This window comes from Microtus ochrogaster, chromosome 19 (assembly GCF_000317375.1).
Source record: "Microtus ochrogaster isolate Prairie Vole_2 chromosome 19, MicOch1.0, whole genome shotgun sequence".
Classification (NCBI taxonomy): domain Eukaryota; kingdom Metazoa; phylum Chordata; class Mammalia; order Rodentia; family Cricetidae; genus Microtus; species Microtus ochrogaster.
Window position 1 is genome coordinate 18,399,262 of NC_022021.1, and position 14,794 is coordinate 18,414,055.

The window sequence follows — 14,794 nt, forward strand, 5'->3', positions numbered from 1 at the left end:
CTAGTGTGTAACAACTCACCAGTTCCCAGCACATTGGTGAATTAGTGGGAAATTGTGGTGCTTTTCTTTAGTAAACTTGATATTACAAATATAACAAAATAGAAACAGTATGAAGAGTACATTGGTGTCTACAAGTAGCAGGAGAAGGGGTAGAAGATGGCTCACCAAGTGAAAATGCTTGCTGCCAAGTCTGATGACCTGACTTAAATCCTTGGGACTCAGGCCGTGGGCAAGGAAACAGACTCTCAGGTTGTCCTCTGAGAAAGCCTCTTTTGCATATCTGGGTGGTTTGGCTGGTTTAGAAGGAGGGAATGACTCAGCTTGAATATAAAGTGCAAGGGTAGCTGGTTATAACAACAGCAAAACCAAACAAGCTGAAAAGAATTCTATTGTAATTCAAAGTACATATTTTATTTCACTTTGGTGCAAAATACTGTCTCATGTTGTCTTAGTGAGTAATGAATATGTATCCTCCCCAATATTGTTTATTATTGTGTATGTAGGGTCGTGTGTGCTCATAGCTCCATAGCAGGGCATGTGCTCCACCTGCACCAGAAGACTTCGGCACAGTGACACTACCCTGATATTTTATGTGACCATCTTGTCTTTTACTTTTCCGATATTTCAGACCGAAAGATGAATAAACAAAGCAGAATCAACAGGACAGCTGGCCTGGAGCTGGTGAAGTTATGTTGCTGTTGAGAACAGGGATGTTTAAAACTGTTCATAGATTGACTCAGAGACCTTCCAAACACAGTCTCTCACATTCAGAGGGCGCATTGCTTTAGGTCTAGAATCTGACCCAGAAACTAGTTTCTCAAGGCTCTGTAGGTAATTTCAATACTAAATCTGTTGGGGGCAACATTGCTTTGCTCCAATAACAAAAACTTACCTTATATTTATTTATCTATTCTTCTATCTGCAGTGCTAGGATCAAACACGGAAAGCCCTGCCTGCTATGCAAGCCTCCTACTTCTAAACTTTCTGTAACTAACATTTTAAACAAACAAACAAATAAGACACTTGTGTAGAGTAAACAGGCAAGGCAAAGACAAGAGAAATCAAGTTTCGAAATTCTGTTGCCTTCCACCAGAATTCAACATCAGTTTCGGAAGAGGAGTCGGTGTGTTCAGTCTCCGTTCTCAAGCCTAGGTAAGCACTTCCCTACTCTGTGTAGGATTTTCAGATCACAGGCGCCTGTCACTGGCAGGTGGCTGGTTTCTAGTTTTATCCGGGACATTCTGCAGCTCCAGTAAGGAGTGAGATTGTACTTCTGGGACAGTTGGTCCAGACTGCACTCGGAGAAATGCTTATCTCTACTTCTCTTCGCTCTAAACTCCAAGGAGGAAGCAAGGAACGTGGCCACTATGAAGACAGATTTCAACAGACCATCCAAACCCCTAGGACTTCTCAAAGGGCAAGGCAGCTAATCAACGCCTGAGATGACGGATAGGAGTCGTGATGAAGGCCCTGGTTTTTACAGTAAGTCACTGCCTGTACACCATGCCAGATTCCAACCAGACTTGCGTCACCACAGTTGTGGGTTTGTGACAAGATTAGTTACCAACATACTGAAAAGATAACCTTATGAAATGGAGGGCAAAACATAAGATAGAAGTTTGGAACAGCAGATGTAAAATCTGAACGGAGGTCCTCTCAAAGTCACTGTTCAAGGACAAAGTCGGTGATTCATTCCTACTAGCTTCTGATGGAACAATTTGATCCCTAGACCAGATAGCCCTAAAGAGCAAAGGAACTATGCAGGCAGAATAGTGGGCTTGGTCGGGATTCAAAAGCTGTAAAACGTGTCCTGCTCCGGGAAGCGACAAGTCTGCAGAGCACGGAGGGCTCCGCACCAGCGTGCATTGTGCTGGGCTGCCCGCGGTCGGTGGGGCAACACCGAGTCGGCGAGGAGCAATGACTCAGCGCTGAGTCAGAAGCGCGCTACGTGCAGCTGCCAGAGCCATCGGCTCTGGCTTCGCGACTGCCCGGACCCCGAGCCACTCACCGGTGACGTCCAGGATCCGCAGCCACATGACCCCCGTTTCCAGGGCTTAGGCTAACGCCTTACCCCCTGTGTTTCCTCAGATCAGAGATGGCTCTGGCGGGATTTTTTTTGTTTTGGTTCGGTGGGTTTTTGTTTTTTTTTTGCGTGCGCTTAGAATTTTGGTAACCAGCCCTCCCCCCCCATTTTCCCAGCAGGGGAGTGATGCTGTTTCTTTTTTAAAAAAAATGTTTTCCAATCTTTTAAACAAGGCACCGGAAGAATAAGTTAATAAAACAAAAACGTATGTTGCAAATGTTGCGTCAAATCATCACAGGACTTTGAGGCTAAATTAATGTGGCCACAGTGGAGGCGCAGAACATTGGGCAACTTTGGGGAGTCTTTAACTAGGTTCTGATTTGCTGTGTTAAAAAGAGCAAATCTTTGCTCATTGTACAATCACTTTCTAATCAAGGATTCTAAAAGCTGTAGACATATTTGATAGTGATTTTCTACAGAGAACCGTGGCAATGCAGTGGGTCTCTAGCATCCTGTCCAGACTGTGCCAAGCAAGCATGGTGGTAGAGATGACAGTGGTGTTGTGTTGAGAGCCCACAGTGGGTATTGCACGGTTCAGTGTAGCTGCTCAATAAGATAACCCGTGATGTGTCGAGTAACAGTTAATTAGGGACACCTTTGAGCTGATTTTTAAAACAAACACACTAGGTCTTTAGAACCTCTGCCAACTATTGCCAGTTGTTCTGTAGGTTCCGGAGAATTCGGTCCGTCCCTCTGGACCCCTTTGTGTGTGTGAGTTGATGCACAGAGTGCAGCAGGCTTCTGTCCGGAATGCTTTCCCTGCAGGAAGAATTTCCAAGTTGGAGTGACTCTCCAAGCTTGTGAACAGATATGACCGCCCAGGTTTTGATTTAAAGGAAGTCAAAAACCCCAAGCCGAAATTAGGAAGGAAGGAAAGGAGGGAGGGAGAGAGGGAGGGAGGGAGGGAGGGAGTGAGGGGAAGGAAAGAAAGGAAAGAAAAGGAAAGGAGACGAAACTGTGAGATGGGAGAGCTGAAAAATGGTATGTAGTGTATTTCACCTTCTGATGACAGGAAACATTTAGTTAGCCTTTGAAATTTTGAGCATATTGTATAGAATATTTAAAATATAACTAATTATATTTGTCAGCTGGTATTTGAAAACAGACTTGTTCTGGGTCATCATTCTTAATCTGAATTCATGCTTCGATGGTTTCAGGGTGAATTTGAAGTCTGCATTCATTTTAAAGTGTGACCTTGGGTTTGTTTATTAACCTATCTTGTCTTTTGAGAAATGAAGACCATTATCTTTGGTTCATCAGTTCGTAGACTAGACAGGATTCAGTGAGAGGGTGACTGAAACGCTAAGCACAATGTTAGGCACTTGTGTCAAAATCATTCAATCCGTTTGTATCTTGTCATTATTAGTAAATGTGATTGAGCAGTTGGTCAGGTGCTGGTGAACTGGCCTTGGGCAGGCACTTGGCTAGGTTCCAAAGCATCTGGGCATGAATTCTTTGATCATTAGACAGAATCAAATAAACAGAGTCTAAATCAAGAGAGCGCTGCTGGTCCTCAGCTAGCCAGAGAGGGGATGACTAAGGCAACCAAGGAAGAGCCATTCTTACATCCTCACAGAGCATGGGACAGAGCAGCAGAGCGGTCCCAGAAGAGAGGACATCACCTTTGCCCTTAGGTTAGAGGTCAACTCCTGGCTATGCAGCAGTTCTTTATCTCCCTGAGTCAGGAGCTTGTGTCTTTCCAGGCGTAAGCCTGATGAGCTTAGGAGTAGACCGACCGAGGCCAATGGCTGATCTCCCATCAGTGCCTCCAGCAGCTCATGAGAGAGGTAGTCTTGGAATACTGTAATATGTGCTTGGCTGCATCGGTTTGGGCCATAACAGACACCGTGGACTTGGTAGTCCCAACAGCAGACAGGTCACACAGTCCCAGAGGCTAATAGTCCAAGGTTAAAAGGAACAAGAAGGACGGTCTCATTCCAAAGCCTCTTTGGTCACCTTGCAGGTGGAGGCTCTCTTGCTGTGTACCGAAGTGGTCTGTTGTTTGTGAGAGTAGTGCTGTGTGTCGGGAGGAGGGTGTACAAATACAAATTGTATTTGTGCAAAATACAAAAGGAAAAAGCACCATCAATGTCCTTTAAATTTCTAGATGTCTTTTATTTGGAATTCTAGATTAAAACACAGTGTGCTTGAATAGACCTAGGACAGCTGGGATTTTGGCAGGAAGAAGGAAACAGCCATGGAACAAAAGCGGCTGATAACTTCAGTCAGGTTACTTCAGGCGTTTCTTCTGGTAAGGATGCAAGAGGACTGACTACTTCCTTATTACCATTATTTGGTTGCCTGGGCCCTTTCCAGTTAGTAGCTATGGGACTCCTTTTTCTGGAAAAGCTTGTCTGCTTGGTGTTTGTCTGCTCCCTTAACTTTTCAGTAGTGACACTTGGCACTGACGACTCCACTTGGATTGATCTATCAGGGGATACTACGGAAGTTTAAAGATAAGCAATGGTCTCCAGCTGTAGTGTAGAGGGGGGACACGATCCAGGCCACAGAGATAACTTTTAAAGGTTCTCCCAAAAGAAAGTGGCTGTAGCTGGGCAGTGGTGGCACATGCCTTTAACCCAGGACTCAGGAAGAAAAGGCAGAAGGATTTCTGTGAGTCCGAGGCCAGCCTGGTCTACACAGCAAGTTCGAGGAAAGCCAGAGCTGTTACATAAAGAGACCCTGTCTTGAAAAACAAAACAAACAACCTCCCTTACTCAAAAGAAAGCAACTGCTTTGAACATTATTCCAGTCCTACTACTAACTGGAGTGCATTTTGTGTGGTAAATATTTGTTGCAATAATTTCCATGTATCTCTTTCATAAATTCATCCAGTAGTCTTTGCGATTTCAATTTCAGGTCACAGAACCTTCATGGTGCTCATCTCTCCTTCTCGACTTTTGTTCATGATGCTGACCCTTTCCTCTCTACATGCTCAAATACAACTCCATCTCAGTGCACAGGTAAAGCCCTGCTTCCCCTGGGAGGCTGAGCCTCACGGAGCTCACTCCACATCAGACTAGTAAAACACATCAACTGTCTCTGCCCCAGTGTCTTCTTTTTGAATGATTACTCTTGCTACCATTATTTGCAGCATTGGAGAGTGAACTTACTCACACCCAGCAGGCAAGCAGTACGCCAGTCTTAGCCTCTGTCTGGTCCTTCTCAGCCCTTGAGCAAGCCAGCATTTGCAGACAGTTTGATGGAAATGGAAAGGGAGTAGGGCATAACCTACACCCTCCCCTGTTAACCAAATCAAGGAATAATGACAGTTCATACCATGTGTATCCAGGAGAGAGTAAACATGGCTCCCTGCCCCAGTTCAAATTATTATGTGAATTTTTGCTGAATTTTCCTCAGGGAAGCCCTGAACTCCGGCCTTTCAGAATCCTACGTTTGTTTGTTTGTTTGTTTGTTTGTTTGTTTGTTCGAGACAGGGTTTCTCTGTAGCTTTGGAGCCTGTCCTGGAAATCACTTGGCAAAACAGGCTGGCCTCAAACTTATGGAGAGCCACTTATCTATATCTTCCCGAAAGCTGGGATTAAAGGCATGCACCACCATCGCCTGGCTCAATAGAGGAATTCCAGGGCATCGTGGGACTATCTTTGATTGTCCCCAGAATCATCCTCACTGGAGGCCTTGCTGAATCAAACAGGCCTTGACCCACTAAGGCAACGAATCACCCTGGAGCCCTGAGTGGGAAAGAAACCATCAAAGGGACAAAAAGCGTCACCAGAAGATGACGGTGGTGACGACCTAATCGCATGTCCCCAACCAAGCTATTCCTTTGGGATTTTCCACAGCCAGCCAGCGCAGAGCCTACAGCTGGCACCCATCCCAGTAAAGAAGCACACTTGTTTTCAGTATCCTTAGCAATTTCCTGGATGCTGAAGAAAGCTGAGTCATAGGAAAACATCTTTCCCATGTCTTCAAAGGTCCGAGCTGTCTTAGTGTCAAAGACGGTCATTTATGACTGACTTCACGCTTATACACAATTTACATGGTTCTGAGTCCCAGATGACTGCTAGATCTGCATTTCTCGATGAGCTCTGAAGAACCTTGGGAATTTGGGGGTAGCCAACAGCTTGTGCCACAGGGTATTAGTCCCTGATGGCTGCAAGAACACCCTGTGCCTACTGGAAAAGTTGCTAAATGTTGGCCTGCACATGACTCTTCTTCTTAGCAAGGAGCTTACTAAAAGGAGAGATCTATGTGAATTAGCACAGCCTAACTTAACTGATATCTGGCCAGATACATTTGCGCTTTTTTGCATAGCCAAGTTGGGCCTGCCTCTAGCTAAATGTTTATGTTTCCCTGGGGAAAACCTACCTTCTAATGGGAGAGGAAGATGGCTTTCAAGATCAAAATTCAATGAAAATTTAAGAAATCCAATTGAATCTAACAGTGATCTTGAAAAGCTTTAGAAGACCCACTGTTAGGATGCTGTTAGCTACAGGTTGCATTAGTGTGGGGAGGTTGTAGTTGAACAGTAAATCGCCCACTGTGTGACGGAAGCCAGTACTAGCTGTGACAGTGACGAGATTCGCATGGACTTTGCTCTTCTCCATGACACCCTTACCTTTCCACAGTACCTCTTGAGGCCGACAAGTACAATATCATCCGGGATTCTTCCAATTTAGATGAATTAACTGCATCAAAAGATTGCATGCATTATTGAGCCACCCAGAAATGAGGCACCTTTAATACCTTTGCTGCCAAACACAGCAAGACCACTAAAGATAACACCTGAGTTGTATTACTCACGGGTTGGCACTCCTATAGGCTTTGCATTTTGATGGTGTAAGGATGGAAATATGATTGCTAGGATTGCCCAGTCATTTTTATTTTTGGTTATAGCCTCTCTGTGTAGCTCTGCTTAGTCTGAACTAATTGTCTAGACCAGACTGACCGCAAACTCACAGACTCAGAGATCTGCCTGCCTCTTCCACTCAAGTGCCACTACATTCAACCTGCCCAGTCACTCTTGAATAAGAGGTGAGAGATGCTTAAACCAGAAGTTTGTGTGTGTGTGTGTGTGTGTGTGTGTGTGTGTGTGTATTTTGTCTAGTGAATCACTTGGACCAGAGGAAGCCCCAGAGGATTTGCTGCTGACAGGGATTGCAAACAGAGTAAACACTTGGTTATCATGACAGGGATGTGTGTGGTCTGGCATGGTAGCTCAATCCATGGGTAGTCAATCCCAGCACTTTGGAAGCTGAGACAAAATGTCAGTAAATTTGAGGGCAGCCTGTCTCAGTCTCCCTCCCACAGAATGACTAATTAAAGTTAAAAAAAGAAAGTGGACGTTCCATAGTAAACCTGCATTATGATCAGTTCTTCTACAGGAGCCCTGGCCAGGTGGCATGCTCCAAGCAGAGCTCTTCAGGGAGGTGGCAGGGCGAGGCTCAAGCACACGATGCTTCCCAGCGCTTCAGCAAGGAGGGGGCCTCTGTGAGCCTCTGAGCTGCTCACCTCCTTCTACCCAAGTGAGACAAAGCGTGGGGAACCGGCTTTCTTCATTCCAGACACAAAGTTCCATTGTGGATCATAAGGAACTTTGCTTTGACTTTTCCTCAAATCCAAAGAAGCTTAACTCTTTCTGAGAGCACATTCTCAGCAACAAACAAGTGAGCATGTATAAATCAAAATATAGCCAGAAACAGTGGCTATGTCTGTAATCCCATCACTCAGGTGGCAAACGCAGAAGGTTTGCCTGTGTTTGAAGGCCGCTTGGGCTACACTATAATACCTTGTTTCCAAAACCTAATAGGCTGCATAAATATTTTCCTAGTTAGATTTAACTTGACACAATCTAGAGTCACCCAAGAAAGGTGTCTCAATTGAGGGATTGCCCAGGTCAGATTGGTCTGTGGATGTATCTGCGGGGAATCGATTGTCTTCCCTGTCCATTGATGGAGGAGGGCTCAGCCAGTTGTGGGTGGCACCATTCCCTAAGCAAATAGTCCTGTACTGCATGAAAAAGCCAGCTGAGCATGAGCCTATGCCAGCTTCCAAGTTCCTCTTGCATGGTTCCTGCTCCAAGCTCCTGCTTTGACTTCCCCCTATAACTACCTGCCACCTGTACGGTCACATAAACTTGCCTTACCCTGAGTTGCATTTGGTCAGAGAGTTTTATCATAGCAACAAATAACACCAGAACACACACACACACACACACACACACACACACACACACACACCATGGAGGTTCACATTAAATACTAAGACTGACAATCTCTTCATGAACATCTCCTTAGCCTCTAAACACAGTAATAGCAGCTGGATATGACATACATCCATACAATAGGTAACTATATCAATCAAAACTTCAGACAGTCAAAATTCATACACACAATGGTAAGAATAGTCTGTTTATTTAATAATTATGGTAATTATGATGACCATGCTTGTGTTGATGATGATAAACAGTATTTACTAAATGCTTAATGGTTTTATATCTCATATAATCATGACAACAATATTCACAGCATTTTTGTTCTTTGTTTATAGAAGTGGAATTCCAGGCTGAGGAACTTGCCCAGGTCATCCAGCTGTTAAGTGGATAAGCCAGGATTTAAGGCCAGATCTGTCTGCCTCCCAGGCCTGTCATACTATGAAAAGCACACAGACAAGACACTTATTCAGTCAGGCAATGTCTGTGCATATCCCGGTGAACAAAATATTTCCATATAAAGACACGTATGGATGTGGCTTGGGTTCTCTATTGCTGATTTTATTCAACTCCACTAAAGACCCCAAAGTCCGCTGTCAGTAAAGAACTGTGTTTTATTCAGATCTCATTCTCTTCGGGATAGTTTTTACTTTGGATTATTCTTCTCTACCTTCTCTTGCTACCATTTGGGGAATGCGTTTCTAAGGGGAAAGGATTGAAAGAGAAGGAGGGGGAGCAGGAAGGTCGAGGGTGTCAATGAGAATAAGCAGGGATCTTCTGGGAACCAAGCAGGCACTGGGAAACCTGGCTGCTGTACTTTAATCCCTGATGGTGTAATTGGCCCTGCTGACCTCCGATGTTGCTGCCGAATCTGTAAGTTGTGGATGTATCTCTCAGGACTAGGCATTCTGTCTCCCTTTCCATGGGCTCCTTTGGGCCCCTTAGCTGCTCTCATTCCTAGTGCCCCTCTTAAAAACTGTAGGATTATTCAGGTGAGGTGCAGAGACACTGCCTGTAATTCCAGCTACTAGAGAAGGGGAGGCAAGAGGATCAAGAGTTGAAGTCAGTCAAGGCAAGGCAGCAAGGCCTGTCTTGTCTCTAAATAATAAATAAAAACAATCAAGTCATTAATTATACTATGAAAAAAGACCCACCCTGTGGAAGAGTATGACACTGCCAGATCCTCCCTCTGTTGTCCCTGGTCCCTAGACGTCGCACCACAGGCCGTCTCTCTGACCTGTGTCTTCTCAGGCTCGTCTCTGAGAACAGAGGCAAATCTTCCATGTTATACATATCCAATCTTAAATGTGTCAAGTTTCTAAGATTGGAAACAGGTAGCAAGGAAACCTAAATAGGGTCCCCTTTGAACCTTTGCTCCTTCAGACTACAGAAGTCTCCATCCCTCTTAATGCTGGAGAAAGAGCCATTCTGTTGAAGGTGGTCCATGACCAATGTCCAGTACCCTGGGTCCTTCAGGCACAAGTCTGGCAGCTTACAAGACCCCGACCCTTGTGAGTGATGGCTTTCGGGTTTCTTCTCTCCTTGTTAGCCTCAGAAATGCTGCTGACTGTCTCCTTTCACTCTTGTCCACAGCTCCCTCCCTCTGAGGGGGTATGCTCCACTGCCCCACTGGCAGATGTGGGCACACAGAAGGTTAGGAAAGGAAAGCTTCAGCTGGTAGTTGTGCTACTTGTGTCTCCAAAGGGGTGTGTGTGTGTGTGTGTGTGGTGTGTGTTCTGTTGTTTTTATTATTGTCTTCCATGGGAGCTGTGGACCAACCTCAGCTTCTCCCATAAATTCAAGGCTAGCAGTTGCTTTTCACACATATTCAGGCTGTGTTGCCTCTAATGGCATGAAACTACCACGGGAGTGGGTGCGAGCCTCTAAGGATTTGCAGCTACACTTTCACTAGCAGAGAAGCAATTAAGATGTGTGAAAACACATTCTTTCGTGTGTGTGTGCGCGCGCGTGTGTGTGTGTGTGTGTGTGTGTGTGTGTGTGTGTGAACGACTAATCAGGCTGACTTTTTTTTTGCATAAAGGGCTAATTACCTTTTGTGCTAAGAGTGATATAAAGGTAAACTACGAAGTTGTAGCCACTGCAAAGTTTAGTTCCCATTTCCATTGAAGTTCAGTCATTGAAGTCTTCATCTGACTGCTGTGGGGCCTTGTTAAGGGTTTGGAACACGAACACCTGAGTGTCATGGTTACATGGTCTCAGTCATGTTTCATGTCAGCGGTTACACCCTCTCTGCATGCACTAGGTTCTGCAGGTCACTTCAACGTTTGTTTTCCTTCTTGAGACCCACAGAACCCCAGCACAGGGCAAACCTTGCGTAAGAAGACAAGTATAGCTGGTCCCTCCTCCAATTGCAGTCTGCACCTACAAAGTGTTGACAGTCATCACCTCTAAAGAGTGACGCTGAAGATGTAGGAGGGGTACATTTGCCTTCGATTTACACAACTCTGTGCTTGCATCCCTTTCCCAAGTCTACTATCCTGGTGTGAAGTACATTTGCTCTTTGCCCTGCTTCTAATTACGAGAATCCTAAAACCATGGAGCTTTTTGAGTGTTGGTGTCTTCTCCCTCTCAAAATATGTGCTGTACACTGGTCTCAGCCCCAGTGCTTCTTTTAAAAACCGTAGGATTGTTCAGGTGCAGACACAGCCTGTGTTGCCCAGGGGAGTCAGGAATTCCAGGTCAATTCAGGTCATCCTCAGTTCCAGGAGGAGTTTCAGGTCAGCCCGGACTAAATGAGACTCATTCCTAAACCCCATTCCCAAGAACAAACAAACAAACAAACAAAACCATTCCTTTGGGGCAATATCAGATTCATGGTAATGAGGCAGAGCAGGCCAGGGCTACAGGGACCCTCGGGTTGGGGCCAGACACAGGAAAGATCTATGGATCACCAGCCTGGAGGTTTAGAACTGTAGGCACCACCCGTCAGCCTTCAGGAACTGGGGTGAGATGTGGCAGAAAGCCCTAGAAAAATGACCCAGAGGTCAAGAGCACTGGCTGTTCTTCCAGAGGACCCAGGTTTTACTCTCAGCACCCACATGACAGCTCATAGCCACCTGCAACTCCAGTTCCAAGAGATTCTGTGCCCTCTTCTGGCCTCCGAGGTTTCCAGGTTCATATGTAGTATACAGACATACATGCAGGCAAAGCACACAAACACATAAATAGTTTAAAAAGCTTTGGGGATCACCAAGCAAGTTTTGGAACTCCTCTTGGCCAGGAAACAAGGCTGTCCTGGTGGTTACACCTAAAGAGGAAGTGAAAACTGTGTGCTCCCTCTTACCCTTCCCCTGCCGACCTCATATGGCCTCTCCATCTAGCTACTTGTCTATAACCTTATAGTAAGCCAGGAACTGAAACACTGTGCCTCTCTGAAATGGGTGAACAATACTAACGAGTTATTGGATGTAGAGACCAGGCTGTAAGAACCTTGATTTGTAGCCTGCTGTCAGAAATACAGGTTACGACCTTGAACTTAGAACCTTAGCCTGCAGGATTTGAACTGGTTGGTTCCAGGTAGACTGTGCCAGAATTAAGTGCCGTGAGCATCACTCAGTTGGTGAGAGCTAGCAAACTGTCTACCTGAGGAAAGCCCGTGTCTGTCGGTTGCTCACATGTTCTGCGTCGAGTCTGAGAGTGAAGAAAACAAGTTTTAATTTTTCCCCTTTGTCATCTGTCAAAGGACTAATGGCAACAGGTTAATGATCCTAATTGATTTTATTGTCCATCTTATGATTACATAAAGTAAAATAGGTTGTTGGGCTGAGCTCAGCTGAGTAGGTTGATTATACAGAGAGTGAAGAGCTAAGAAAAATAAAAACCAAAGAAGAAAGAGCAGACTGGACAAGGTTACATGTTACAACCTTGGCACCCAGGACACAGAACAGACCCTGTATGCGGCAAGACCCTGTCTCAAAAAAAAAAAAAAAATGAATGAGTCATTTTAAGTTACTCTTCTTAATTGCTTAACTTAAAGTTACTCAAATCACTTCATTTGTATAAGAACTAGCTTAACTATCAAGGCAACTGAACATGACCTACTTAAGAAATTTCTGTTAAATTTCTAAACCTAATTCTTAATTCCTCAGAAGGTCAGATACGGATTCTTTGCAGCTGGGGACACAGAGCTTTAGGTGAATGATTCCGCCTGATTTGAGCCTGTACTACTGGGACACAGTGCGACAGCTGAACCCAAAGCAACTTCCACAAACACTGTGACAATAAAAGAACGTCAAATGCCAGCAGTGCAAGGGGCACATCATGCTGGAAGTTAGTTTGTAGGTGTTTGCTTCCATCCGATGCAGGGTGTGGGAAAACCTGATGCAGTATTTGGTTCTACAGGGAAAACAAAAATGAAAAAAAAATGAACAATGGGCAAAACGTGAAGTCTTTGCAAGTCTTACAAAAGAAAAAGAAAGGGAGAGGGGAAGGAAGGAAAGAGAGCGACAGAGACAGAGGCGAAAGGAAAGGGGTAAAATATGCATCCAGGTAACTCCCTGAAAGGTTTGGCCTCAGCTTCACCCTGACTCTCACCCAGCACTTCCCTTCCAACGTTGACCCAACTCTCAGCAGCATGAAAATCACATCTTAATCCTACCTCAGCCCAGCCAGCCAGAAATGCGGCATATTAATGAAGAGAAGGCTGTGTGGCAAGCCCGGTTCTGTGGTTGGCACGCTGCCCTGGCACCTTTCCTACTGACATGTGCCACTCCTGGAGTGCTGGGTCACTCCACCCTCAAGCTAACTCCTGGCTGAACTGGGGGCATCCTGGCTCCTGCAAAGGAGAGAGGCCTCAGTCCTGCTTTTCACACTTGAACTGTTCCTTCTGCATGAAAGCCAAAAAATGCAACCTATCTGGAGCACCGGCCAGGATGCCGATGCTGCCAGGCAGTTTCTGGCTCGCTGGACCACTGCCTCCGACTTCTGGATCCAGAGGAAACACAAAGGACCAACCTCCTACAAGGCAGACCTTGCTAACGTCACTCATCCCCAAACATTTCTTTCTTTGCCACAATTTTTGCTTGGTAATGAGTTTTATACTTTGTAAAAATATACTATACATCTAGACTAGTATTATATAGATGAAATATAAGAAATGGATATAATATTCATTTAAAAATAATGACCTTGGAAATTATAGGAGACTTTAGAGTAGGTGGAGTTTTATTTTTGGTTGGGATTAAATCTTAAATCTTCACGGAAGTTGCTGTGACATGAGATTCATTGTGTCCTTATCACAATTCTAGGGTCATCGTGTTCTTTCTCTGCATAGAAATATTGTCATGTGTGTTGGCTTTAAAATGATGTGAATGATTCGTAATTTATACAGAATGGTCTGTGACTTAGAGTAGATGAACATGTTTACGGCTCCTATTAACACAAAGTAGTCTAGGAAAACACATAGTAAATCTAAGAATACTGACAGAGTACACAGTGAAAACCAACCCCACGGTATGCAGATTATCTCCGAGGCTTGCCTCAGGAACCGACAATAAAACCCTAAAAGTGCATTTTACTTCCATATAACCTATTACTGTCCCTTTACATTTAGCCCGAAGATTTACTGTTCAAAACACACTGATGAGTCTGTCACTAGAGCTCTTGCCTAGCATGCACAAAGACCGGGGTTCCTTTTCTTGCACCCCACAAAGCTGGGTGCTGAAGTGTTGACTTGCAATCCAGTAGTCAGAAGTCTAAAACACTTCAGCTACATAATGGGGCCGAGGATAAGCTGCCTTGCATGACTTGTCTCAATTTAAGTTGCTTGAGTCCTGGAGTCGGGTCCCCTGATTGCTTGTAGTTTCAGTGTTTAGGGAGTAGTCAGGGAATCCTCAGAGCAAGCTAAATCTGCCAGCTTTGGGCTCAAGTGGGAGCCTTCCTCCCCATGCATAAGGTGAAAGGTCACCAAGGAAGTAATATCCATGTCCGGCCTGCACAGGGGTATGGATACACACATGTGTGCGTGCACAGCCCCCCCCACCCACACATACACGTACATAGCGTCAGTGAGCTGGTTCGGCGCTGCCCAGGCAGCACTGAATTTGATGACTGCAACACACAGTGGAAGGAGCATAATATCAAAAGTTGTCCTCTGGCGTTTATGAATTCACCAGCACTTACACACATAAGCAAGAAATAGAAACAAATTGATACATGAATAAGTAGATAGACACATCCCTTTTAGTCTTATTTTTAACATCAAGAGGATGGACTTTCCTGTAATGCATCGGCCCTGGGCACAGTCTCCAGTAGGCACAAGCTCACAGAGTCACCCCCACTGACAGAGTGGGTATAGTCTCCAGTAGGCACAAGCAAGCTCACAGAGTCACCCCCACCGACAGAGTGGGCACAGTCTCTAGTAGGCACAAGCAAGCTCACAGAGTCACCCCCACTGACAGAGTGGGTATAGTCTCCAGTAGGCACAAGCAAGCTCACAGAGTCACCCCCACTGACAGAGTGGGCACAGTCTCTAGTAGGCACAAGCAAGCTCACAGAGTCACCCCCACTGACAGAGTGGG